Source organism: Magallana gigas, chromosome 4 (assembly GCF_963853765.1).
Source record: "Magallana gigas chromosome 4, xbMagGiga1.1, whole genome shotgun sequence".
Taxonomy (NCBI): domain Eukaryota; kingdom Metazoa; phylum Mollusca; class Bivalvia; order Ostreida; family Ostreidae; genus Magallana; species Magallana gigas.
Window position 1 is genome coordinate 835,066 of NC_088856.1, and position 27,869 is coordinate 862,934.

A 27,869-nucleotide genomic window follows, 5' to 3' on the forward strand; every position below is an offset into this window, starting at 1 on the left:
CAATGTTTTGGAGCCCGATGTTCATAATTGTATTTATTTTATATAGATGCATTACAGGAGGGCGGGTGAAACTAACAATTTCATCTTCAGGGAAGGGCGTTTCGATGTTTCGGAACCTTATTTTTTTTAATTTTTTTTCCCAAACCGTAAGTTTTACAATGGTAGCTGTCCAAAAACTAATAGGTGCCATAAAAACTTCAGCGCACGGAGTAAGAGTCTCCGTTGTTTTCGAGTACATTGTTCTTTAACCCTTTTTAAACAGACATAAAAATAACACTGTAAAAGGTCGACACCGCTTCATAAACACAGCACTAATGTCGACACGAAAGATATATACGTCGGTGAATTTAATTTTTAATTGCCTCGGTGTACTTAAAGGTCTCATTCTGTTAAACTAGATAGGGAATATTTACTTTCAGGTTCACTTAATAGTGAAAGTGGTAGGTGATATGTTAATAACATTAAAAACTTCACTCCCCATAGAACGGACATTCAATGTTTTCGAGCCAGATGTTTATAATTCAATATAGGTTAATTAGATATATTACAGGAGGGCCTATATCTGGGTGTTTCGATGTTTTGATGCCTGACGTTTTAATTGGTTTTTTCCCTAACTATAATTTTTACAATGGTAGCTGTCCATCACAAGTAGGTGTGATGAGAACATCTGCCCACGAGGTAAGAGGCTTTCTTGTTTCGGAGTACAATGGTTTCTTACCTTTTTATAACATATATAAAAATAACAATGTAAAACGATGACATCTCTTGATAAACACAGCACTAATGTCGACGAGAAAGGTAAATACGATGGAGTATTTCATTTTTAATTTCCTTGGTGTACAGTTGGGTCTGATTCTGTTAAACTTAATATGGCACATGTACTTTTGAATTAACTTAACAGTGATAGTGTAAGACCATAGGTTACTAACACTGAAAATTTCAGTCCAACAGACTGGACATTCAATGTTTTTCGAGCCCGATGTTCATAATCGTATTTATGTTAGATAAATGTATTACAGGAGGGCCTATATCTTTTAAAAAAGAAGTTGTATCAACACAATATGTTGACAGTGCCAGACCACTTGCGGGTGAAACTAACAATTTCACCTCATGGGTATGTTGTATCGATGTTTTGGAGCCTGATGTTTTACCGTCTTTTTCTTAACTATAATTTTTACAATAGTAGCTGTCCACAACGCGTAAATTAAAACTTCAGCCAACGGAGTAAAAGTCTGCTTTGCTTTCGAGAACAATGCTCTCTGATCTTTTTTTAACATGTATAAATTTAACAATGTAAAAGGTCGACACCGCTTGATAAACACAACATTAATGTCGACACAAAAGATATATACGTCGGTGGATTTCATTTTTAATTCCTTTGGTGCACAGTAGGGTCTGATTCCCATAAAATAGATTGGGTACATGTACTTTCAGGTTAACCTTATAGTGATAGTGTTTGGCTATATGTTTATAACACTGAAAATTTCTGTCCCCATAGAAAGGACATTCAAAGTTTTCGAGCCAGATGTTTATAATTCAATATAGGTTAAATAGATGTATTACAGGAGGGCCTATATCTTTTAAAAAAGAAGTTGTATCAACACAATATGTTGACAGTATCAGACCACTTGCGGGTGAAACAAACAATATGTCTCTTGGGTAGGGTGTTTCGATGATTTGAAGCCCGACGTTTTTTCCCTAACTATAATTTTTACAATGGTAGCTGTCCACCACTAGTACGTGTAATGGAAATATCTCCCCACGAGATAAGAGGCTTTCTTGTTTCGGAGTACAATGGTTTCTTACCTTTTTATAACATATATAAAAATAACAATGTAAAAGGTTGACACCTCTTGATAAACACAGCACTAATATCGACACGAAAGGTATATACGTCGGTTTATTCCATTTTTATTTCCCTTGGTGTACAGTATGGTCTGATTCTGTTAAACTTAATATGGTACATGTCCTTTTCGGTTATCTTAACAGTGATAATGTTAGAAAATAGGTTACTAACACTAAACACTTCAGTCCCCACCCAACGGACATTCAATGTTTTCGAGCCAGATTTTCATAATTGTATTTATGTTATATTTGTGAATTACAGGAGGGTCTATGTCTTCTAAAAAAAGAATTGTATCAGCACAATATGTTGACAGTGTCAGACCACTTGCGGGTGAATCTAATAATTTCAGCTCCGGGGTAGGCTGTTTCGATGTTTTGGAGCCCGATGTTTTTATGGTTTTTTTCTAAAACCGTAAGTTTTACAATAGTATCTGTCCACAACTAATAGGTGCCATAAAAACTTCAGCCTACGGAATAAAATAACACTTTAAAAGGTCGACACCGCTTGATAATTACAGCACTAATGTCGACACGAGAGATGTCGGTGTATTTCATTTTTAATTTCCTTGGTGTACACAAAGGTCTGATTCTGTTAAACTAGATAGGGTACATTTACTTTCAGGTTAGCTTGATAGTCATAATGTTAGACTATAGGTTATAAACACTGAAAATTTTGGTCTTCATAGAACGGACATTCAGTGTTTCCGAGTCCGATTTTTTTAATTCGATTTAGATTAAATAGATGTAATAAAGGAGAGGTTATATCTTTTAAATATGAAATTGCATCAACACAATATATTTACAGTGTCATAACCAACTGCAAGTGAACCTAATAATATCATCTCTAGGGGAGGGTGTTTTGATGTTTCGGAACCCAATGTTTTTATTGTTATTTTCCCTAACTATAATTTCTACACTGGGACCTGTCCACCACTAGTAAGTGGCATGAAAACTTCAGTCCACAAGGTAAGAGCCTTTGTTGTTTCCGAGTACAATGTTCTTTGACCTTTTTTTAACATTATATAAAAATATCACTTTAAAAAGTCGACACCGCTTGATAAACAAAGCACTAATGTCAACAAGAAAGGTAAATAAGATGGTGTTTTTTTCATTTTTAATTCCCTCGGTGTACAGTAGGGTCAGATTCTGTTAAATTTAATATGGCACATATACTTTTAGATTAACTTAACTGTGATAGTGTAAGACCAAAGGTTACTTACACTGGGAATTTCAGTCCCACAGACCGGGCATTCAATGTTTTTCGAGCCCGATGTTCATTATTGTTTTATTTGCTAGAGGGCCTAAATCTTTTAAAAAGAAGTTGTATCAACACAATATGTTGACACGACCACTTGCAGGTGAACCTAATAATTTTATCTCCTAGGTAGGGTGTTTTGATGTTTTGGAGCCAGATACTTTTATTGGGTTTTTTTCCCAAACAATAAGTCTTACAATGGTAGCTGTTCACAACTAATAGGTGCCATTAAAACTTCAGCCCACGGAGTTAGAGCCTTCGTTGTTTTCGAGTACATTGTTCTTTAACCCTTTTTTAACATATATAAAAATAACATTATAAAAGGTCGACACCGCTTGATAAACACAGCACTAATATCGACACGAGAGATGTATACGTCGGTGTATTTCATTTTTAATTCCCTCGGTGTACAGAAAAGTCTGATTCTGTCGACACTGCTTGATAAACACAGCACTAATGTCGACATGAAAGATATATATGTCGGTGTATTCATTTTTTAATTCCCTTGGTGTACAGTATGGTCTGATTCTGTTAAACAAGATACGGAGGGTACATGTACTTTTTGGTGAACTTTACAGTGGAAGTGCTATCTAAATGCTTAGTAACACTGAAAATTTCAGTCCCCATAGAACGGAAATTCAATGTTTTCGAACGCAATATCTATAATTCTCTTTGTGTTAAATGAAAAACAAAAATGACAAAAACAAACTCAACCATCTCAAAAATCCATAAAACAAAATACAAATTTATAGGAGAACAACATGGAACTCCAAAAAGAATCAGAGGCCTAAGAGGAGTGAGCATCCTCTGCTGACCGGTCGTACCCGCCGTGTGCTCCTTGAGATAATTTGGCATGTCATAATCGATGTAAATGTCAAAATCGGGAAAATGTCACAATAGGAAAAAAAACGAAACGTTGATTTTTTGGTTTGTTTGGGATGGTCAAAATACAAACCTTGAGCCATTACATTGAAGGTAGCATCAGGTGCTTAGGAGGAGTTAGCATTCTCTGCTGACCGGTCACACCCGCCGTGTGGTCTTTGTCGTAATCTGGACAAAACGGAAAAGTCCGTAGACAATTGGGTTTTAATTATGGTCTAACAATTTGTATGAAAAACTTCAGTAAGAATGCAATCCAGTGGAAGATTTTATTTGCCCACTAGGTCTTTGTATCGACCAAAGAACTTACGAAAAGATGACTTCAAACGAGACTGTTGATTGTCCCGTTTATCAACTTGTTTGTCAGTGGCTTGCCTCGCCTTAGAAACTGTTCTTACGTATGCCCTTGTATATCGAATTAACTGAGAGACAAAAACACCATATTCAGTTTATGAAGGTATATTGCTACATAAGTAAGGAAGGCTGACTATAAAAAAATTGAAGTCAACGCGTTTATCATAAAGTTTTGTTGTTAGGTTACCATCAATGTCCATTTCCAGTAAAATATCCAAATATGAAATAGATGACGCAGACGCTGTGGTATCTTTTATTTCAAGTTCACTGGGATATATTGAGTCGACGTCAGTAAGGAAATAACAATTGTTAATTGATAATACGTCGTAGATATACCTGAATGTTGAATTGAAGGCCACAACGAGTGATTTATTTTTTCACGTACAAGTTTTTTTTAATAAATTCTGCTTCATAAGAATACAAAAAAAGGTCTGGTAACAATGGGGCACATTGGTACCCATGGGAATTCCAACAGATTGTTTGAAGATTTGATTTCCAAAAACTACATACAAGATGTTGCCTATCAGAAACTCAAGCATCTTTTTAGTGTCAACTTCAGAGTACTTGTGTGTGCAATCAGAATGGTTTTTAACAAAATATTTTTTTAGATTTCCAATGACAGGTAAGCATTTTCATGACTTCCATTTTTATAAAAGAAACAACAATCTATAATATCAAAAAACCTAGATTTTAATTTCTCATGGGGAATGGTTGTATAAAGTGTTGAAAAGTCGTACGTTTCAATGCTATTGATTTTGGTAAGAATTGTGTTAAATAGATGTATTACAGGAGGACCTATATCTCTTTTAAAAAAATGTATCAACGCAATATTTGGACCGTGTAAGACCACTTGCAGGTGATCCTAACAATTTCAGCTCCAGGGTAGGGTGTTTCGATGTTTCGGAGCCTGGTGTTTTATTGTCTTTTCCCCTAACCATAAATTTTACAATGACAGCTGTCCACCACTAGAGGGTGCCATGAAAACTTCAGCCCACGGGGTAAGAGCCTGCGATGTTTTTTTCTTTATTTTTTTTTAGTCAAATGTTCATTTACTCTTTTTTATACATACATGAAAACAACACTGTAAAAAGTCGAAAACGCTTAATAAACACAGCACTAATGTCGACTCGAAATACGTCGGTTCATTTTATTTTGAATTCCCTTGGTGTACAATAGGGTCTGATTCTGTTAACAGTGATAGTGCAAGCTTTTTGGTTGGTAACACTGAAAATTTCAGAACCCATAGGACGGACATTCGATGTTTCAAAGCCCGATGTGTATAATTCTAATTTTGTTAAATATATGTATCACAGGAGGGTCTATTTCTGTTAAAGGAAGTTGTATTAGCACAATATGTTGACAGTGTCAGACCACTTGCAATTTCAGCTCCGGGGTAGAGAAGTTTCGATGTTTCAGTGTCTGATGTTTTAATTATCTTTTAGTATTATTTATCAATTGAAAAATTACAGTAAGGATTGGATTTTTTAAACTAGAGATTGTATCATTATGTAATTTAATGTGGTAATGTTAACAACCAGTAGACGACCCTGATTATTGCAGGCCTCATGGTAGGGGGTTCCATGATTCCTGTTCTGATGTTTTAAAATTCCATCATCGTATGTAGATAGGTTACAAAAGGGCCTGGATCTTTTGAACTAGACATGTAACCCTAACAATAATTTTACAATGGTAGCTTACCACTACTGGTAGGTAGTATGAGAACTTTAGCCCACGTGGTAAGGGCCTCCAGTGTTTTTTATTTACACTTTTTGACATACTGTAGAAGGTCGACACCGCTTGATAAACACAGCACTTATGTCGACACGAAAGAGTTGGTGTTTACATTTTCAGTTCACTTGGTGTACAGTAGGGTCTGTCTCTTTTAAACTACATGGGGTACATATTCTTTTATCATAAGTTTACACTGATAGTGCTAGACTTTGTTAGTAACACTGAGAATTTTAGTCTCCACAGAACAGACCTTCAATGTTTCCAATCCCGATATTTGTAACTCTTATTACGTTAATTATGTATATTGAAGGAGAGCCTATATATCTTTTAATGTAGAAGATGTACCAACACAATACTTTGACAGTGTCTCGGTGTTTCTGAGCCCCATGTTTCAATTGCTATTTAATATTAGAAATATATTGAGATATTATAGCAAGGACTGTAGATGGTATCTTCGCTGTAATTTTGATATGGTAGTGCTTAACAACTAGTAAATGATCCTGAATACTTTAGGCCTCAGGGTACGGGATTTTAATGTTTCCGATTCCGATGTTTACAAATCCAATTATTTTTGTAGATGAATTACAAAAAGGCCTGGATCTTTTGAACTAGACTTGTAACCCTAACCATCAAGCCTGGATCTTTTGAACTAGACTTGTAACCCTCAACATAAGTTTTACAATGAAAATTGACCACCACTAGTAGGTGCCATGAGAATTGCGTCCACAAAGTAAGGGCCTCCAATGCTTTCGGGTCTGATGCTTTTTACTCTCTATTACATAATTATATAAAAACAACACTGTAAAAGGTCGACACCTCTTGATAAACATATCACTAATATCGACATGAAAGATATACATGTATACGTCGGTCTTTGAATGTTCAATTTACTTAGTGTACAATAAGGTCTGGATCTTTTGACATACAGAGGGCATGTGTTCTTTTATCATAACTTTACACTCATAGTGCTAGACTCAAGGTCAAAAATATTTTGTTTTATCCAGAAAAGATACTTATCATTCAGTGCTCGTTTTGTAAAAGTCTATCTCAAAGTTCTTGAAAAGATTTTTTGTGACCCTTTCTTTTGATCTTATTTTCCAATATATCTGCCCTTGTTTATGGAACAGACTCTTTTTGGGGGGAATATATAAAATATTGGAATCAATGTCAGAAGTTGGAGGATGACAGAATGTCTCATATTAAATAGAATATTTGGCTACGGCACATTTTCCAAAATATGAAAGTAGAAATCTATAGAATAAATGCATATTAAACATTTAAATATATATGTATGTATAAAATAACTCGAAATTTCATCAAAATTTTTTTTCATTTTATTTGCACCTTTCCAAACTAACTTTCTTAAACATGTCAAAACACTTGTGAACACATACATGTATAAATTCAATTTAAAAAGCACTTATTTGTAAATCTACCAAATATAAGTAAATAATCTGTAACACAAAAGCTATCTGAAAAATAAAAAAAATAATAAAAAGATAAAGTAGTTAAATTATAAATGACTATTTGCAGAAGCTGTTTAAAGCATCTGAGCAAGGTCCATGAATACTATGCAGGTATGTTAAGGTTTCCCAAATGAGTTCACAACGATGTGTAGAAAATAATTTGTTATTCAAATATGTCATTATTAACTTCGAAGTAACAATCGACTTTCTTTACAATATTTCTAAGACAGTGAATCGTAATAAGTGACTATTCGTGAACATAAATAAATCCGGTTGTTCTCTGTTATCAATAAGCGATTCTAAATTTCAATACAAGTGATACTTAATTTCATATTATCAATATTAAGTATCAAATAATCAGCTTTATATTAGGTAAGTGACTATTTCTAAAATAGTGAGTTGGAGGCTCCACCTGCTACGTGTACACTAATGAATGGAGGTATTTAATGCATCTACAAATCATGCGATATTAGGATAATTTGCATGAACTTGGGAGAGAACATAAGTATCAGTATGACTCATGCAGGGGGATGTCTGGCCCAATTTTGTGTAATTCGAGCTTAAAAAGTACCTAATTTGAAGGATAGGGCACAATGTTTGGACGAGGAATCACCTATATCATATTACCGGTGTATGAAAATCATTAACGATCTTAAATAAAGTCTTACTGCTTTTAAATAGAAAAACTGAGTTTAGTTTTATTAGACAGTTTTGTATATCATATGAAACAAAGTTGTATAATAATCATAAGTAAAGGACAAGAGCGTACAAGGCCTGACAAATCCCCCCGTAACCAGGATTTTGAAATGGCATATGAACATATAAAACAAATCTTTACATTTGAAAGTGTACACCAGGACATGTACATGTATGATATAGAACTGCATTTTCTGACAAATAAATAGTAAACATTAATACATGCACTTGGTATTTATTTCCTTTGGCTTATTTGTTTACTTTCTAATCATTACAGCATGATCTCTTATCTGTGCTAGCGCTATTTCTATCCGACATTGAGTGTAAAATGAACATTACGCAATAATTGTCATAATACAAATGGTGTTAGATATTTTTTACATAATAGCCCAATAAAAAGGCAAAAAATGTTTTACTTAAAAGCAAATGAATTTTATATAAAACGCCGTATAACGTTTCAAGCACCCTCTCAATCGAGAAAAATTGGGTGCAAGCCTCCGCCTATCCTAGTGAGCTAAGTTGACACATTAGGGTATAGGTGAATAAATTTAACTGCTTGACAATATTTAATACAGTAAAACATTTTTGGTGAAACCCACGAATTTGGCCCATTATGGGTCTAGACTTCATTTTGAAAAATCAATAATAAAATTCATTAAAAACTTATTCTTTAAATAAAAGTACTTTTATGGTGGAGACTGGACCCATTCATACCTAAATTTTTGCAATTTAGAACAGTGAATGAACCAAGATTTTGGCATAAAACGCTGTGCAGCTTTATTTGGAAATCTATAACTGTCGTGTTTGTAGAACGAAAGCACAATATTGGCTTTCATCCTGAAATTTATACTAAAAACAATGCATACAAACCAAAAATTAATATTCAAACTTCAATTGAAATTCTTTCGTCTCCATTGCTTCAAGTGGGGGATATACAACGCCTTGTACGCCCCTGTTCTTTAATACGTATCACATTCTATCGCACCACTTTAAAATACGCATATAATATCGTACCTTATTATATGATACAATATTGTATCACATTATACATTACAATGATATGTCTTGATACGGAACTGCATCATATAATATATTATTTTGTAATACTCATATACTTATATTTGCTAATATGCGTACATAAATGAATATATAGAATAGCGAAACGTTTAATTCTGTGTGAACATTTTAATGATTTCACAATGATTACCGCACATGCTTATCACATGCTTATCACTTGACAGTTGCATTATTGTAAACATTAAAACACGATTATTTTAATAATTCTCAAGGGTTTGCCTATTTCAAATGTAAATATAAGTTAAAATCAGCATTATTATAATTTCATGTTAAATACTAAAATCTGATTGGTTTAGACGCAGTTGGTAATCCGTTCAATTACCCTGAGCGTTAGCAACACACTTGGCAACGGGTAACCCAACGAATTGCTACATGCGCGTAAATTATGCGCATATACCGATTGCCATAGAATTCACTTCATTTCTATTTAAAAGGAGTAAAATTTTCTTTAAAATTAAGACATTCATTATAATAAAATAAATAGCGCCCATTTGGGAGGGTAACTGTTGACACCCCTCGAAAACCATTGTTTACCCCCGCTTCGCGTCGGTTGACAATGGTTTTCTCGGGCACTTATTATATAACGTTAAATAAAATGTTCACCGGGATATGAACTCAGTTGGTACGTAATCAAGTCTTCCGAGAAGCCCTTTGGGCTTCACAGGATATGATCACGTGACAAACCAGGTCCGATAAAAATTTTCAATTGCTGTTTATTTCTTAAATATTATATTATTTTACAATACTACGTTATATTATTCAAAATTGTATCATATAACACAATACTGTATCATATCATCCAATACAATAATATAGGAATCATTTTATATAACAACAAACTCATCTTTCAAACACGTTTGATTGAGGTACTTAGGACAATTGTTTTAGCATCCTTGATAATGAAGAGATCATTCTCTGTTTCTGAAGCAAGTCGTATGTATCAAATTCAAAGTTATATGATCCATATAAGTTTGTCAGGACAGCTGTTCTCCAGATATCAAACCTACATCCGACTACTCAAAAAATCTACACGTGCTCCATTATAATAACCTCCGGAATCCGGAAAATATGGTTCAGATTTAGCATCCATACATGTTGAGTGCATCAGTATCAAAACCTGCATCATTTATACAAATTTGATAAACACTAAACCAAAAACTAAGATGTGTCCATCAAAGGGCATCTGCTCCAAAAAAAATTAACCAACTCCAAAAACCTTAAATGTATCATCATTCAGCATCTGAAACCTATGGCCCAGATTAAGCATTTGATCCTGTCAACTGCATATCTATCATCACCTGTCATGCAAGTATGAAGGAGTTAGGACCAGTAGTAAGTAAGATATAGTCATCAAATGGCACCTGCTCCAAAAACTTTGCTCTGCTCTTAACATTTTTAAAGCCAACATCCAGAATTCAAGTTCCAGATTCAGCATCCAAGTCTTAAAATGTCATTAGTTTGTCCAGATGCACCATCCATGCAAGTTTGATGAAGGTAAGTTAATTAATAATTTAGATACAAGACCTGCACCACAAACTTTTACCACGTCCAGACGCCAACGGTATAACATAAGCTCCAGTCAACCTCGTGTCAGTGAGCTAAAAAAGTTTTGATTAAATGTCAATTGCCACTTGCCCCAATGGGATTTACATAAATCATTTGTAATGTTATGATATGCATGTGACATGATTAAGTACAATAATTAAAACGTTACTGTAGTGACGTCTATGATCAATACAGTATAATGAAAATTACAGCTTATAGTTTCGTTTAACATCTTTAATCTTCTCATGAAATACCGGACATTTTCATTTCCGCATCTTCAGCCTCTTTGCACACAGATAGCAACAGACTTGATGGCTCGTGCCATCGTGAATGATGCTGCCTGTTTTAGCTCTTCTCAAACACAGGCCATTTGGACCTTTCTACATGGCAAATTGCTGCGGTAGGTAAGCAGAGAATGTCGCAACTTGGTGTTCTAGACAAGTGGTTTACGAGGGCATGGTGCCCTGGCTGTACGGACACACAATTGAGTAAAAGTTGTCCTTAAACTTCTTGGTAGAGTTCATGTCTTGAGTGTGACAACTTCAACATCTTAGCAGAATTCGATGGAGAATGCATCTTCCATTTTCGTTCGCCAGACTGGACGAATCTTCAAGCAGAAGATACAGTGGCGTTGAAGGGGTTTGTTCTTTATACCTCATTCACATTCCAAGTGGAACTGAAATAAAACAAAAATGTTAGATATTCACTTGTTTGTTATATTAGGTTGAATCACTGGCATGGGATACCTCCATATTGTGACATAAAACGCTTAAATTAAGTAAAATATATACATATATATATATATTTCGCAGGTTTCTAATTTAAAGAAAGTGATTAATTCCCTGCAAAGGGTTGACCTTCTGTACCGCGTGCATGTTACACCATCACATGTCAGAAACTTACTGGTGTAAAGTTGACAATGTTCAATCCACCTACTTTTCATGTTATTTTACCTCCCATCTGTAACTTGCAATTTTACTGTGTAAAGTCAACACAACAGTCATAGCCGCAGGTTTTCGCATTTTACTTCTGATTCTCATGTACCTAACATATGGGGCCTACATATTGCATATCAATTTCAACAAGTGACACCCCTCTAACTAATGATAATCATTAAAATCTGTAACACAAAAGCTATCTGAAAAATAAAAAAAATAATAAAAAGATAAAGTAGTTAAATTATAAATGACTATTTGCAGAAGCTGTTTAAAGCATCTGAGCAAGGTCCATGAATACTATGCAGGTATGTTAAGGTTTCCCAAATGAGTTCACAACGATGTGTAGAAAATAATTTGTTATTCAAATATGTCATTATTAACTTCGAAGTAACAATCGACTTTCTTTACAATATTTCTAAGACAGTGAATCGTAATAAGTGACTATTCGTGAACATAAATAAATCCGGTTGTTCTCTGTTATCAATAAGCGATTCTAAATTTCAATACAAGTGATACTTAATTTCATATTATCAATATTAAGTATCAAATAATCAGCTTTATATTAGGTAAGTGACTATTTCTAAAATAGTGAGTTGGAGGCTCCACCTGCTACGTGTACACTAATGAATGGAGGTATTTAATGCATCTACAAATCATGCGATATTAGGATAATTTGCATGAACTTGGGAGAGAACATAAGTATCAGTATGACTCATGCAGGGGGATGTCTGGCCCAATTTTGTGTAATTCGAGCTTAAAAAGTACCTAATTTGAAGGATAGGGCACAATGTTTGGACGAGGAATCACCTATATCATATTACCGGTGTATGAAAATCATTAACGATCTTAAATAAAGTCTTACTGCTTTTAAATAGAAAAACTGAGTTTAGTTTTATTAGACAGTTTTGTATATCATATGAAACAAAGTTGTATAATAATCATAAGTAAAGGACAAGAGCGTACAAGGCCTGACAAATCCCCCCGTAACCAGGATTTTGAAATGGCATATGAACATATAAAACAAATCTTTACATTTGAAAGTGTACACCAGGACATGTACATGTATGATATAGAACTGCATTTTCTGACAAATAAATAGTAAACATTAATACATGCACTTGGTATTTATTTCCTTTGGCTTATTTGTTTACTTTCTAATCATTACAGCATGATCTCTTATCTGTGCTAGCGCTATTTCTATCCGACATTGAGTGTAAAATGAACATTACGCAATAATTGTCATAATACAAATGGTGTTAGATATTTTTTACATAATAGCCCAATAAAAAGGCAAAAAATGTTTTACTTAAAAGCAAATGAATTTTATATAAAACGCCGTATAACGTTTCAAGCACCCTCTCAATCGAGAAAAATTGGGTGCAAGCCTCCGCCTATCCTAGTGAGCTAAGTTGACACATTAGGGTATAGGTGAATAAATTTAACTGCTTGACAATATTTAATACAGTAAAACATTTTTGGTGAAACCCACGAATTTGGCCCATTATGGGTCTAGACTTCATTTTGAAAAATCAATAATAAAATTCATTAAAAACTTATTCTTTAAATAAAAGTACTTTTATGGTGGAGACTGGACCCATTCATACCTAAATTTTTGCAATTTAGAACAGTGAATGAACCAAGATTTTGGCATAAAACGCTGTGCAGCTTTATTTGGAAATCTATAACTGTCGTGTTTGTAGAACGAAAGCACAATATTGGCTTTCATCCTGAAATTTATACTAAAAACAATGCATACAAACCAAAAATTAATATTCAAACTTCAATTGAAATTCTTTCGTCTCCATTGCTTCAAGTGGGGGATATACAACGCCTTGTACGCCCCTGTTCTTTAATACGTATCACATTCTATCGCACCACTTTAAAATACGCATATAATATCGTACCTTATTATATGATACAATATTGTATCACATTATACATTACAATGATATGTCTTGATACGGAACTGCATCATATAATATATTATTTTGTAATACTCATATACTTATATTTGCTAATATGCGTACATAAATGAATATATAGAATAGCGAAACGTTTAATTCTGTGTGAACATTTTAATGATTTCACAATGATTACCGCACATGCTTATCACATGCTTATCACTTGACAGTTGCATTATTGTAAACATTAAAACACGATTATTTTAATAATTCTCAAGGGTTTGCCTATTTCAAATGTAAATATAAGTTAAAATCAGCATTATTATAATTTCATGTTAAATACTAAAATCTGATTGGTTTAGACGCAGTTGGTAATCCGTTCAATTACCCTGAGCGTTAGCAACACACTTGGCAACGGGTAACCCAACGAATTGCTACATGCGCGTAAATTATGCGCATATACCGATTGCCATAGAATTCACTTCATTTCTATTTAAAAGGAGTAAAATTTTCTTTAAAATTAAGACATTCATTATAATAAAATAAATAGCGCCCATTTGGGAGGGTAACTGTTGACACCCCTCGAAAACCATTGTTTACCCCCGCTTCGCGTCGGTTGACAATGGTTTTCTCGGGCACTTATTATATAACGTTAAATAAAATGTTCACCGGGATATGAACTCAGTTGGTACGTAATCAAGTCTTCCGAGAAGCCCTTTGGGCTTCACAGGATATGATCACGTGACAAACCAGGTCCGATAAAAATTTTCAATTGCTGTTTATTTCTTAAATATTATATTATTTTACAATACTACGTTATATTATTCAAAATTGTATCATATAACACAATACTGTATCATATCATCCAATACAATAATATAGGAATCATTTTATATAACAACAAACTCATCTTTCAAACACGTTTGATTGAGGTACTTAGGACAATTGTTTTAGCATCCTTGATAATGAAGAGATCATTCTCTGTTTCTGAAGCAAGTCGTATGTATCAAATTCAAAGTTATATGATCCATATAAGTTTGTCAGGACAGCTGTTCTCCAGATATCAAACCTACATCCGACTACTCAAAAAATCTACACGTGCTCCATTATAATAACCTCCGGAATCCGGAAAATATGGTTCAGATTTAGCATCCATACATGTTGAGTGCATCAGTATCAAAACCTGCATCATTTATACAAATTTGATAAACACTAAACCAAAAACTAAGATGTGTCCATCAAAGGGCATCTGCTCCAAAAAAAATTAACCAACTCCAAAAACCTTAAATGTATCATCATTCAGCATCTGAAACCTATGGCCCAGATTAAGCATTTGATCCTGTCAACTGCATATCTATCATCACCTGTCATGCAAGTATGAAGGAGTTAGGACCAGTAGTAAGTAAGATATAGTCATCAAATGGCACCTGCTCCAAAAACTTTGCTCTGCTCTTAACATTTTTAAAGCCAACATCCAGAATTCAAGTTCCAGATTCAGCATCCAAGTCTTAAAATGTCATTAGTTTGTCCAGATGCACCATCCATGCAAGTTTGATGAAGGTAAGTTAATTAATAATTTAGATACAAGACCTGCACCACAAACTTTTACCACGTCCAGACGCCAACGGTATAACATAAGCTCCAGTCAACCTCGTGTCAGTGAGCTAAAAAAGTTTTGATTAAATGTCAATTGCCACTTGCCCCAATGGGATTTACATAAATCATTTGTAATGTTATGATATGCATGTGACATGATTAAGTACGATAATTAAAACGTTACTGTAGTGACGTCTATGATCAATACAGTATAATGAAAATTACAGCTTATAGTTTCGTTTAACATCTTTAATCTTCTCATGAAATACCGGACATTTTCATTTCCGCATCTTCAGCCTCTTTGCACACAGATAGCAACAGACTTGATGGCTCGTGCCATCGTGAATGATGCTGCCTGTTTTAGCTCTTCTCAAACACAGGCCATTTGGACCTTTCTACATGGCAAATTGCTGCGGTAGGTAAGCAGAGAATGTCGCAACTTGGTGTTCTAGACAAGTGGTTTACGAGGGCATGGTGCCCTGGCTGTACGGACACACAATTGAGTAAAAGTTGTCCTTAAACTTCTTGGTAGAGTTCATGTCTTGAGTGTGACAACTTCAACATCTTAGCAGAATTCGATGGAGAATGCATCTTCCATTTTCGTTCGCCAGACTGGACGAATCTTCAAGCAGAAGATACAGTGGCGTTGAAGGGGTTTGTTCTTTATACCTCATTCACATTCCAAGTGGAACTGAAATAAAACAAAAATGTTAGATATTCACTTGTTTGTTATATTAGGTTGAATCACTGGCATGGGATACCTCCATATTGTGACATAAAACGCTTAAATTAAGTAAAATATATACATATATATATATATTTCGCAGGTTTCTAATTTAAAGAAAGTGATTAATTCCCTGCAAAGGGTTGACCTTCTGTACCGCGTGCATGTTACACCATCACATGTCAGAAACTTACTGGTGTAAAGTTGACAATGTTCAATCCACCTACTTTTCATGTTATTTTACCTCCCATCTGTAACTTGCAATTTTACTGTGTAAAGTCAACACAACAGTCATAGCCGCAGGTTTTCGCATTTTACTTCTGATTCTCATGTACCTAACATATGGGGCCTACATATTGCATATCAATTTCAACAAGTGACACCCCTCTAACTAATGATAATCATTAAAAATCATTTCATGAATTTTAGCAACACTCATAAGCCTTCAAGTACAACAACTTTCAATTTTACAAAAATATTGACGGGTACTTTATCCGAAACTGTCCCTTGCTTCCTTTAACTTACACTAACATTCTCTGAAAAGTCATCTTGTCTTAAAATTTTAAAAAGCTTATCCTGTTCTGAGAAAAGGTACACCACATTTTGCCAATTCCATTGAGGTTTAAGAAAAATATGGCCATTTAAGTGAACCCACCATTTCCACTTTCCTCTATTTAACAGAGATTCATAGGGCTCCCCATAAATAAAGCATCTTTATCTAATCTTTTAGAGGTCAATTGTTGTTCAACCTCCTTAAAAAAGAAACCTTATTTAATACTACAAACATCTACTTGATATTATCATGATAAAAGCATCACATCACTTAAAAATACCATTACATGTATACCCTCCCCCTATCTTTTGATTTTCACAAGAAGCTTTAGTTTGAACACTTTTACCTAATTTTCTGAAACTTGTGGCAATTTCCTTGAGTCATTTTCACACATAATAGAAAACAACCATCACTGATATCTAAAATTGATCTCTTTTGGAAAATGGATGATTTGTAGCATTTTTTTTCACTAAAAGACATGCCGCCCTACATCTGATTTCTTGTTTTCATGAAAAAGTAAGCCTAAAATCATATTTAGTGGATATCATATATAGTCTGGTTTCTCCTTTTAACTTTGCTAAAATAGTAAGACCTACATGTGTGATTTCTGCTTTTAATTAAAATGAAATTCAACCACACCTGGGTACCTGGGGACGGATGAGAATTCCATGAAAAATGTTCAAATTTTTCTACATTTTTGATGCATATATACAATGAAACGGTACAAATATGTTGTTTTTTGTTCATTTCAAGAGTAATTATCATACAGATGTTATTTCAAGGTCAAATGTACATTTACATATCCTACATGTAATGGTAATGGAGTCAACTGGAAAGAGGGGGTGGCTTTTTCAATTCTGTATAAATACATCTAAAATATCATTTATGGATAGGAAGGAGCAAAAACTTGATTTTTTTGACATATTGTATAATTTGATAACTGCATCTGTCTACATGTAAAGTTCAGTTGAAATAAAAATATGCTGTTTTAAAAAAATTCGGTCATATAAGTCAGGTGGCTTACTGTTATTTCATAAAATCAGACAGCGAAATGGCTGCAAATTCATAAATTTAATGATTCAATTAATCAAAACTGTTTTAAAGTATTTATTCTTATCTCATTAATTAACTGAAGCCTATTAATCGCACCAGGGTATGAAATACCTACTCTCTAATCCAAATTACTCTAGTGGTGGTCATTCTACACATTTAAGAGGGAGTTACTCCCCTTGAATATTTTTGCTAATAAATCATGTAATGACATCTACAGCCAAAAAATCATCCATTTTCACAAAATATATTACTTATGGTACAAAATCCACTCAAAATTACACTGAAATGAAAAATCTGAAAATACCATGTTGTCTTGAAGGTGGCACAGGACAGTTTTTTTTTTATACAATTCATTGTAGCCAGGGGATGCGTGTCTTCGGAACTCTGTTACTAGAATTTCCTCAGTTCCCATTCAGGTCAAATACCTTTAATTCACTCTTTATAAGGCCAATCACCAATTTCTGAAGAAAATTACTGTCAAAACCTGTAAAATTCTCTACATATTGGTTTTTATTAGATTTTAACCCTTTCATATTTTGCTAATTTTTCAGCTTTTTAGACCTCCCCCAACTAATTCCCTGCAAAGGGTTGACATTCCGTACCGCATGCATGTTGCACCATCACATGTCAGAAACTTACCGGTGTAAAGTTGACAATGTCCAATCCATCTACTTTTCGTGTTATTTTACCTCCCATCTGTAACTTGCAATTTCACTGTGTAAAGTCAACACAACAGTCATAGCCGCGGGTTTTGCATTTTACTTCTGATTCTCATGTACCTAACATATGGGGCCTACATATTGCATATCAATTTCAACAAGAGACACCCCTCTAACTAATGAAAATCATTAAAAATCATTTCATGTATTTTAGCAACACTCATAAGCCTTCAAGTACAGCAACTTTCAATTTTACAAAAATATTGACGGTTACTTTATCCGAAACTATCCCTTGCTACCTTAGGATGCTTCCACACAAATTTTCCTGAATGGTTAGTTTCTGAGAGGAAGATTTTTAAGGATTTACTCAATATATTCCTATGAAAAAATTCGACCCACCATTGTGGCCCCACCCTATCTTTAAAAGGTCATGATTTTCACAATCTATACTACCTTAGTATGCTTCCACACAAGTTTTAGCTTTCCTGGCGAATTGGTTCTTGAGAAGAAGATTTTTGAAAAGTTCTTAAATTTTTTCAATAATTCCTAATTATCTCCTCTTGAAAAAAAAGGTGGTCCTTAGTTTTCACAACTTTGTATCCCCTTTGCCTAATAATGCTCTGTGCCAAGTTTCGTTGAAATTGGCCCAGTGCTTCTGGAGAAGATGTTGAAAATATGAAAAGTTTACAAACAGACAAGCAACAGACAAAATGTGATCAGAATAGCTCACATGAGCTTTCAGCTCAAGTGAGCTAAAAATCCAGTTATACATTAGTACCCGACACAATTCATGCTTTTCACAGAAAGCAACTCAACAGCTATGCACCAGAACCTCAGGCGATTGAAACTGTCTATATAGAAGCATCATTCCAAATATTAATAAGTACACTGGGTTATTGCTTTAGTCCACTGAAAGGAACTTAACAGGTATATACCTGGTATTAATCTGTACCCTAGGCTATGGATAGCTCTATTGGGTGAAAAATATCAGCTACAAATTAGTATTTTTGGCTACTGATACTGTCACTGAGAGCAACTTAACATCAATATTAGTACCCTAGGTTATTGGTAGTAGTCTCTTGAAAGCAACACAGCAGCTGTACATTAGTATAACTTACCTCTTGATATTCGCTTTCTGGTAAGAACATAACCATTGTACCATAGTAAACTTAGCTTTTCCTATGTTCACCATGACGACCTAGCTTATTGATATGGTCCACTGAGAGAAACATAATAATTGTAAAATAGTGCACTAGGCTATTGATATGATTCACAAAGAACAACATTATTTCCAAAATTTTAAAAATGCACTCTCTTTTTCTACAGTTTTGAGGTTTCTCCCCTTTGAATAAAGATCGGTCTTTCATTTCTGCAATTTATACTTGCCTTCCCATAAGGATGGTTTGTGCCAATTTTGGTTGAAATTGGCGAAGCGGTTTTACAAAAGAAGTTCAAAATGTTAAAAGTTAAAAAAAGTTACAGACGGACGATGGACAAAATGTGATCAGAATAGCTCACTTGAGCTTTCAGCTCAGGTGAGCTATAAATCAAAACTGAAGTAATGAAAACAAACCACATTTTCCACAGAGATTCAAAACTGTTACAAATGAGGAAATAGAGAAATTTTTCGACTCCAGGCAAGCAAAATCAACAAAAAGAAATACAGCATGGGGATTTTTCAAGGTAAATGTGTTTGCAGCAATTTGACATTTGTATAAAAATCTTTAAGGGTCAAGATTTGTTGCAGAATTTACACAACCAAACACAAGACCCCCAAACGTTACACAATGTCAGTCTCTAAAACACAACTCACTCCTTTTAGATTGGAACATGGAGATCTATGGTTCTGTACTAATGGTGCAACATTAGACCTGCAAACAGCAAATGTGTCAACTCTTGCCAGTCATCTCTCGTGATTTTATTGAGAAGCCAGCCCCAAAGAAAAAGTTGATGATGATGTTTAGCCTTTGTACCACAAAAATACTTTGATCAATATCAAAGGAGCAATAAATCGCCATCTTGCTGACATTCAGAAAGATGTAAATATAGTCCATGACAAGGAGTTCAGAACAGCCAATGGAATCTTGGATGGTTTCTTTAAAGAGCGAACCTGACTTGATCTGTCAAAACCAACATCACACAAAGATATTATCGAGATACATGATCTGCAGAAGATTTATAAATACCTCCAAGGTGCCACATCATCACCAGTGGTTTTGCGCCATGCTGTATGGTACTTTCTGTCCATCAATTTTATTACCAGAGGTTTAGAGTTCCACCATAAGTTTAATCATAACAGCTTTGTCTTCTGCACAGATGAAACTTGCGAATATGCTGCATTACAACACAAAACATTACAAAATAATCATCAAAGTGGTGTAGATGCCGATGACAGCCATACAGACAAGATAATGTATGCAACTGATAATGAAAACTGCTGTCATGTTTATCTCTTAAAGTTACTGATGTCAAAAACAGATTCAAATGCTACAAATCTTTTCAACCAATACATATAAGAGAGAGTTCATTGTGATATTTGGTATTCAGCAAAACCCCTGCCAAAGCGCACTTTCAACAAGTCTCTCGGGGAGATTTGCTTTGCTGCTGGTGTGGAGCATAAATACACATCCCACTGTTTACGGGCCACTGCAAACACTTACCTTAATGATTAGGGATTTGAAGCACGACATATCATGTTCATGTCAAACCAAAGGAATGAGAGTTCAATGAGGTCATATAACAGATCGCTCTCCTCTAAGGAAAAAAAAAAAGCATTCTGCGATGGCGTCTGCATCTTCATCCCCTTTTACGATCGTAGCTCTTCCACCGCTGTCGACCAGGTTCTCGAACTTGCCACCACGAACCCATGAAAATCAGGCTGAACTTGAAAACTTACCGTCACCATCTGCACATGAGACCAAAACTCTCATATCGTCAAATTCCACAGCCACAACATCGTCCTCCATGCCAGCAACATTGAAAACAGTTAACATGAACATGCAAAACATTAATCCAACAGCTGGGTTTTTCAATAATGCAAACTTCAGGGAGAGCACATTTCGTTTTACTCAGTTGTGCTTACTGTATTGTTACGTGTTGATAATGTTTATTCTTAATGAATAAATCATCTTGTTGGAAAATACTCATGTATTGTTATTGAATTCAAACTTTTGCGATTAAATATAGCATTTCTCAAAAAAAACAGAAATCTTTCTTCATAATATTTTTGAGCACTATATTTCCCATGTCACAACAGCTGATTTTTTGGCTCTTCCATCAATTACCAACACCTGCTAGTAAAGGCGCAAATTTTAAAACTACGACCATTAATAAAATAAAAAATAAAATCAATATAAATATAATTTGTTTGCTCGCATTGGTGTGTCATAGGACCGACAAATCCAAAAAAAAAAGCATTCAATGCTTATATGCACGATACATAACCATTGTACCTTAGAACAGTAAGTGCTTTGACAGCAACATAATAGTAATACATCAGAACCCTAAGCCATCGATATGGTCAACTGAGAGCAACACAACATTATTCTAAAAAACCAAACCAATTAGTAGCAACCTGTATACTGAAAGCAACTGAACAGTTGTACAATCCAGTTTTATAACAGTACTCAAGGCAAATGATGATGCTGTTGATACCAAGTTCCAATGCTAATGGTACGGTCTACTAAGAACAACAAAACAGTCATACATTCGTACCCGACACAATTCAAACTTTCCACTGAGAGCAACCCAACAACTTAGCACCTATTTACCTGGTATTATTCAGTACACTGACCTATAAATACGGTCTATTGAGTGAAATAAAACAGCTACACATTAGGATTTTTTGTCTATTGATAATGTCACTGAGAGAAACTTAACATCAATAGTGGTACCTTAGGCAATTGGTAGTCTTCTGAGAGCAACACAACATCTATACATTAATATAACTTGTCTTTTCATAAACCTTCTGGTAAGAACATAACCATTCCACCTTAGTACAGTAGGCTACACATATGTTCACCTAAGAAAACCATATTATCTTATGCATGATACCCTAGCTTATTGATAAGGTCCTTTGAGAGAAACATAATAATTGTACAATAGTACACTAGGCTATTGATGTGAATCACTAAGAACAAATTCCTATCATCCAATGAGACCAACATGGCATTTCATAATAACATCTTAGGCAATGATACAGTTCACTAGGATTAACACAACAGTTTTCAATAAGTAATCTAGCCTTTTGATCAAATGTCATTGGAAGAGCTACCAATTGTACATCAGTAACTCAGGCAATTGATACCGTCTAATCAGAGCAACACGTAAGTTACACATATGTTACACAATCAGTTCATATTATCCTTTGAGAGCAACATAATAGTAATACATGAGACCCTTAGCCATCGATATGGTCAACTGAGAGCAACACAACATTATTCTAAAGAACCAAACCCATTGGTAGCTTAACTAAAAGCAACTGAACAGTTGTACAATCCAGTTTCATAACAGTACTCAAGGCAAATGATGATGCAGTTGATACCAAGTATCCAATGCTATTGGTACGGTCTACTAAGAACAACAAAACAGTCATACATTCGTACCCGACACAATTCAAACTTTCCACTGAGAGCAACCCAACAACTTAGCACCTATTTACCTGGTTTTATTCAGTACACTGACCTATGAATACTGTCTATTGAGTGAAATAAAACAGCTACACATTAGGATTTTTTGTCTATTGATAATGTCACTGAGAGAAACTCAACATCAATAGAGGTACCTAAGGCAATTGGTAGTCTTCTGAGAGCAACACAACATCTATACATTAATATAACTTGTCTATTCATAAACCTTCTGGTAAGAACATAACCATTCCACCTTAGTACAGTAGGCTAAACATATGTTCACCTAAGAAAACCATATTGTTATGAATGATACCCTAGCTTATTGATAAAGTCCTCTGAGAGAAACATAATAATTGTACAATAGTACACTAGGCTATTGATTTGAATCACTAAGAACAAATTCCTATCATCCAATGAGACCAACATGACATTTCATAATAACATCTTAGGCAATGATACAGTTCACTAGGATTAACACAACAGTTTTCAATAAGTAATCTAGCATTTTGATCAAATGTCATTGGAAGTGCTACCAATTGTACAACAGTAACTCAGGCAATTGATACCGTCTAATCAGAGCAACACGTAAGTTACACATATGTTACACAATACGATTAACACTGTCCTTTGAGAGCAACATAATAGTAATACATCAGAACCCTAAGCCATCGATATGGTCAACTGAGAGCAACACAACATTATTCTAAAGAACCAAACCAATTGGTAGCTATACTAAAAGCAACTGAACAGTTGTACAATCCAGTTTCATAACAGTACTCAAGGCAAATGATGATGCAGTTGATACCAAGTATCGAATGCTATTGGTACAGTCTACTAAGAACAACAAAATAGTCATACATTCGTACCCAACACAATTCAAACTTTCCACTGAGAGCAAACCAACAACTTAGCACCTATTTACCTGGTCTTATTCAGTACACTGACCTATGAATACTGTCTATTGAGTGAAATAAAACAGCTACACATTAGTATTTTTTGTCTATTGATAATGTCACTGAGAGAAACTTACCATCAATAGTGGTACCTAAGGCAATTGGTAGTCTTCTGAGAGCAACACAACATCTATACATTAATATAACTTGTCTTTTCATAAACCTTCTGGTAAGAACATAACCATTCCACCTTAGTACAGTAGACTACACATATGTTCACCTAAGAAAACCATATTGTTATGAATGATACCCTAGCTTATTGATAAAGTCCTCTGAGAGAAACATAATAATTGTACAATAGTACACTAGGCTATTGATGTGAATCACTAAGAACAACTTCCTATCATCCAATGAGACCAACATGGCATTTCATAATAACATCTTAGGCAATGATACAGTTCACTAGGATTAACACAACAGTTTTCAATAAGTAATCTAGCCTTTTGATCAAATGTCATTGGAAGAGCTACCAATTGTACAATAGTAACTCAGGCAATTGATACCATCTAATCAGAGAAACACGTTAGTTAAACATATGTTACACAATACGATTAACACTGTCCTTTGAGAGCAACATAATAGTAATACATCAGAACCCTAAGCCATCGATATGGTCAACTGAGAGCAACACAACATTATTCTAAAGAACCAAACCAATTGGTAGCTATACTAAAAGCAACTGAACAGTTGTACAATCCAGTTTTATAACAGTACTCAAGGCAAATGATGATGCAGTTGATACCAAGTATCCAATGCTATTGGTACGGTCTACTAAGAACAACAAAACAGTCATACATTCGTACCCGACACAATTCAAACTTTCCACTGAGAGCAACCCAACAACTTAGCACCTATTTACCTGGTCTTATTCAGTACACTGACCTATGAATACTGTCTATTGAGTGAAATAAAACAGCTACACATTAGGATTTTTTGTCTATTGATAATGTCACTGAGAGAAACTCAACATCAATAGTGGTACCTAAGGCAATTGGTAGTCTTCTGAGAGCAACACAACATCTATACATTAATATAACTTGTCTATTCATAAACCTTCTGGTAAGAACATAACCATTGCACCTTAGTACAGTAGGCTAAACATATGTTCACCTAAGAAAACCATATTGTTATGAATGATACCCTAGCTTATTGATAAAGTCCTCTGAGAGAAACATAATAATTGTACAATAGTACACTAGGCTATTGATGTGAATCACTAAGAACAACTTCCTATCATCCAATGAGACCAACATGGCATTTCATAATAACATCTTAGGCAATGATACAGTTCACTAGGATTAACACAACAGTTTTCAATAAGTAATCTAGCCTTCTGATCAAATGTCATTGGAAGAGCTACCAATTGTACAATAGTAACTCAGGCAATTGATACCATCTAATCAGAGCAACACGTTAGTTAAACATATGTTACACAATACGATTAAAACTGTCCTTTGAGAGCAACATAATAGTAATACATCAGAACCCTAACCCATCGATATGGTCAACTGAGAGCAACACAACATTATTCTAAAGAACCAAACCAATTGGTAGCTATACTAAAAGCAACTGAACAGTTGTACAATCCAGTTTTATAACAGTACTCAAGGCAAATGATGATGCAGTTGATACCAAGTATCCAATGCTATTGGTACGGTCTACTAAGAACAACAAAACAGTCATACATTCGTACCCGACACAATTCAAACTTTCCACTGAGAGCAACCCAACAACTTAGCACCTATTTACCTGGTATTATTCAGTACACTGACCTATGAATACTGTCTATTGAGTGAAATAAAACAGCTACACATTAGGATTTTTTGTCTATTGATAATGTCACTGAGAGAAACTTAACATCAATAGTGGTACCTAAGGCAATTGGTAGTCTTCTGAGAGCAACACAACATCTATACATTAATATAACTTGTCTATTCATAAACCTTCTGGTAAGAACATAACCATTCCACCTTAGTACAGTAGGCTAAACATATTTTCACCTAAGAAAACCATATTGTTATGAATGATACCCTAGCTTATTGATAAAGTCCTCTGAGAGAAACATAATAATTGTACAATAGTACACTAGGCTATTGATGTGAATCACTAAGAACAAATTCCTATCATCCAATGAGACCAACATGACATTTCATAATAACATCTTAGGCAATGATACAGTTCACTAGGATTAACACAACAGTTTTCAATAAGTAATCTAGCATTTTGATCAAATGTCATTGGAAGAGCTACCAATTGTACAACAGTAACTCAGGCAATTGATACCGTCTAATCAGAGCAACACGTAAGTTACACATATGTTACACAATACGATTAACACTGTCCTTTGAGAGCAACATAATAGTAATACATCAGAACCCTAACCCATCGATATGGTCAACTGAGAGCAACACAACATTATTCTAAAGAACCAAACCAATTGGTAGCTATACTAAAAGCAACTGAACAGTTGTACAATCCAGTTTCATAACAGTACTCAAGGCAAATGATGATGCAGTTGATACCAAGTATCCAATGCTATTGGTACAGTCTACTAAGAACAACAAAATAGTCATACATTCGTACCCAACACAATTCAAACTTTCCACTGAGAGGAAACCAACAACTTAGCACCTATTTACCTGGTCTTATTCAGTACACTGACCTATGAATACTGTCTATTGAGTGAAATAAAACAGCTACACATTAGTATTTTTTGTCTATTGATAATGTCACTGAGAGAAACCTACCATCAATAGTGGTACCTAAGGCAATTGGTAGTCTTCTGAGAGCAACACAACATCTATACATTAATATAACTTGTCTTTTCATAAACCTTCTGGTAAGAACATAACCATTCCACCTTAGTACAGTAGACTACACATATGTTCACCTAAGAAAACCATATTGTTATGAATGATACCCTAGCTTATTGATAAAGTCCTCTGAGAGAAACATAATAATTGTACAATAGTACACTAGGCTATTGATGTGAATCACTAAGAACAACTTCCTATCATCCAATGAGACCAACATGGCATTTCATAATAACATCTTAGGCAATGATACAGTTCACTAGGATTAACACAACAGTTTTCAATAAGTAATCTAGCCTTTTGATCAAATGTCATTGGAAGAGCTACCAATTGTACAATAGTAACTCAGGCAATTGATACCATCTAATCAGAGAAACACGTTAGTTAAACATATGTTACACAATACGATTAACACTGTCCTTTGAGAGCAACATAATAGTAATACATCAGAACCCTAAGCCATCGATATGGTCAACTGAGAGCAACACAACATTATTCTAAAGAACCAAACCAATTGGTAGCTATACTAAAAGCAACTGAACAGTTGTACAATCCAGTTTTATAACAGTACTCAAGGCAAATGATGATGCAGTTGATACCAAGTATCCAATGCTATTGGTACGGTCTACTAAGAACAACAAAACAGTCATACATTCGTACCCGACACAATTCAAACTTTCCACTGAGAGCAACCCAACAACTTAGCACCTATTTACCTGGTATTATTCAGTACACTGACCTATGAATACTGTCTATTGAGTGAAATAAAACAGCTTTACATTATTTTTTTTTTGTCTATTGATAATGTCACTGAGAGAAACTTAACATCAATAGTGGTACCTAAGGCAATTGGTAGTCTTCTGAGAGCAACACAACATCTATACATTAATATAACTTGTCTATTCATAAACCTCCTGGTAAGAACATAACCATTCCACCTTTAGTACAGTAGGCTAAACATATTTTCACCTAAGATAACCATATTATCTTATGCATGATACCCTAGCTTATTGATAATGTCCTCTGAGAGAAACATAATAATTGTACAATAGTACACTAGGCTATTGATGTGAATCACTAAGAACAAATTCCTATCATCCAATGAGACCAACATGGCATTTCATAATAACATCTTAGGCAATGATACAGTTCACTAGGATTAACACAACAGTTTTCAATAAGTAATCTAGCCTTTTGATCAAA

General features: G+C 34.5%; 1 protein-coding gene and 2 long non-coding RNA genes across 5 annotated transcripts in view; 2 read left to right on the forward strand and 1 right to left on the reverse strand.

Moving 5' to 3' along the window:
• The window catches only part of LOC105322734 (interferon-induced protein 44), a 174,631-nt gene that overhangs the window by 47,204 nt on the left and 99,558 nt on the right, over window positions 1–27,869 (forward strand). The window lies entirely within an intron of this gene.
• On the forward strand, window positions 15,563–20,593 carry LOC136274317 (uncharacterized). Its single transcript, XR_010712599.1, has 4 exons — window positions 15,563–15,702; window positions 15,816–15,937; window positions 19,860–19,955; window positions 20,095–20,593. It is a non-coding gene; the product is annotated as an uncharacterized lncRNA (long non-coding RNA).
• LOC105324397 (uncharacterized) overlaps window positions 15,834–27,869 on the reverse strand; it is a 55,976-nt gene continuing 43,940 nt past the window's right edge. The window contains exon 4 of the long non-coding RNA XR_010712600.1: window positions 15,834–15,974. This is a non-coding gene — a long non-coding RNA (uncharacterized lncRNA). The remainder of the gene's footprint in view (window positions 15,975–27,869) is intronic.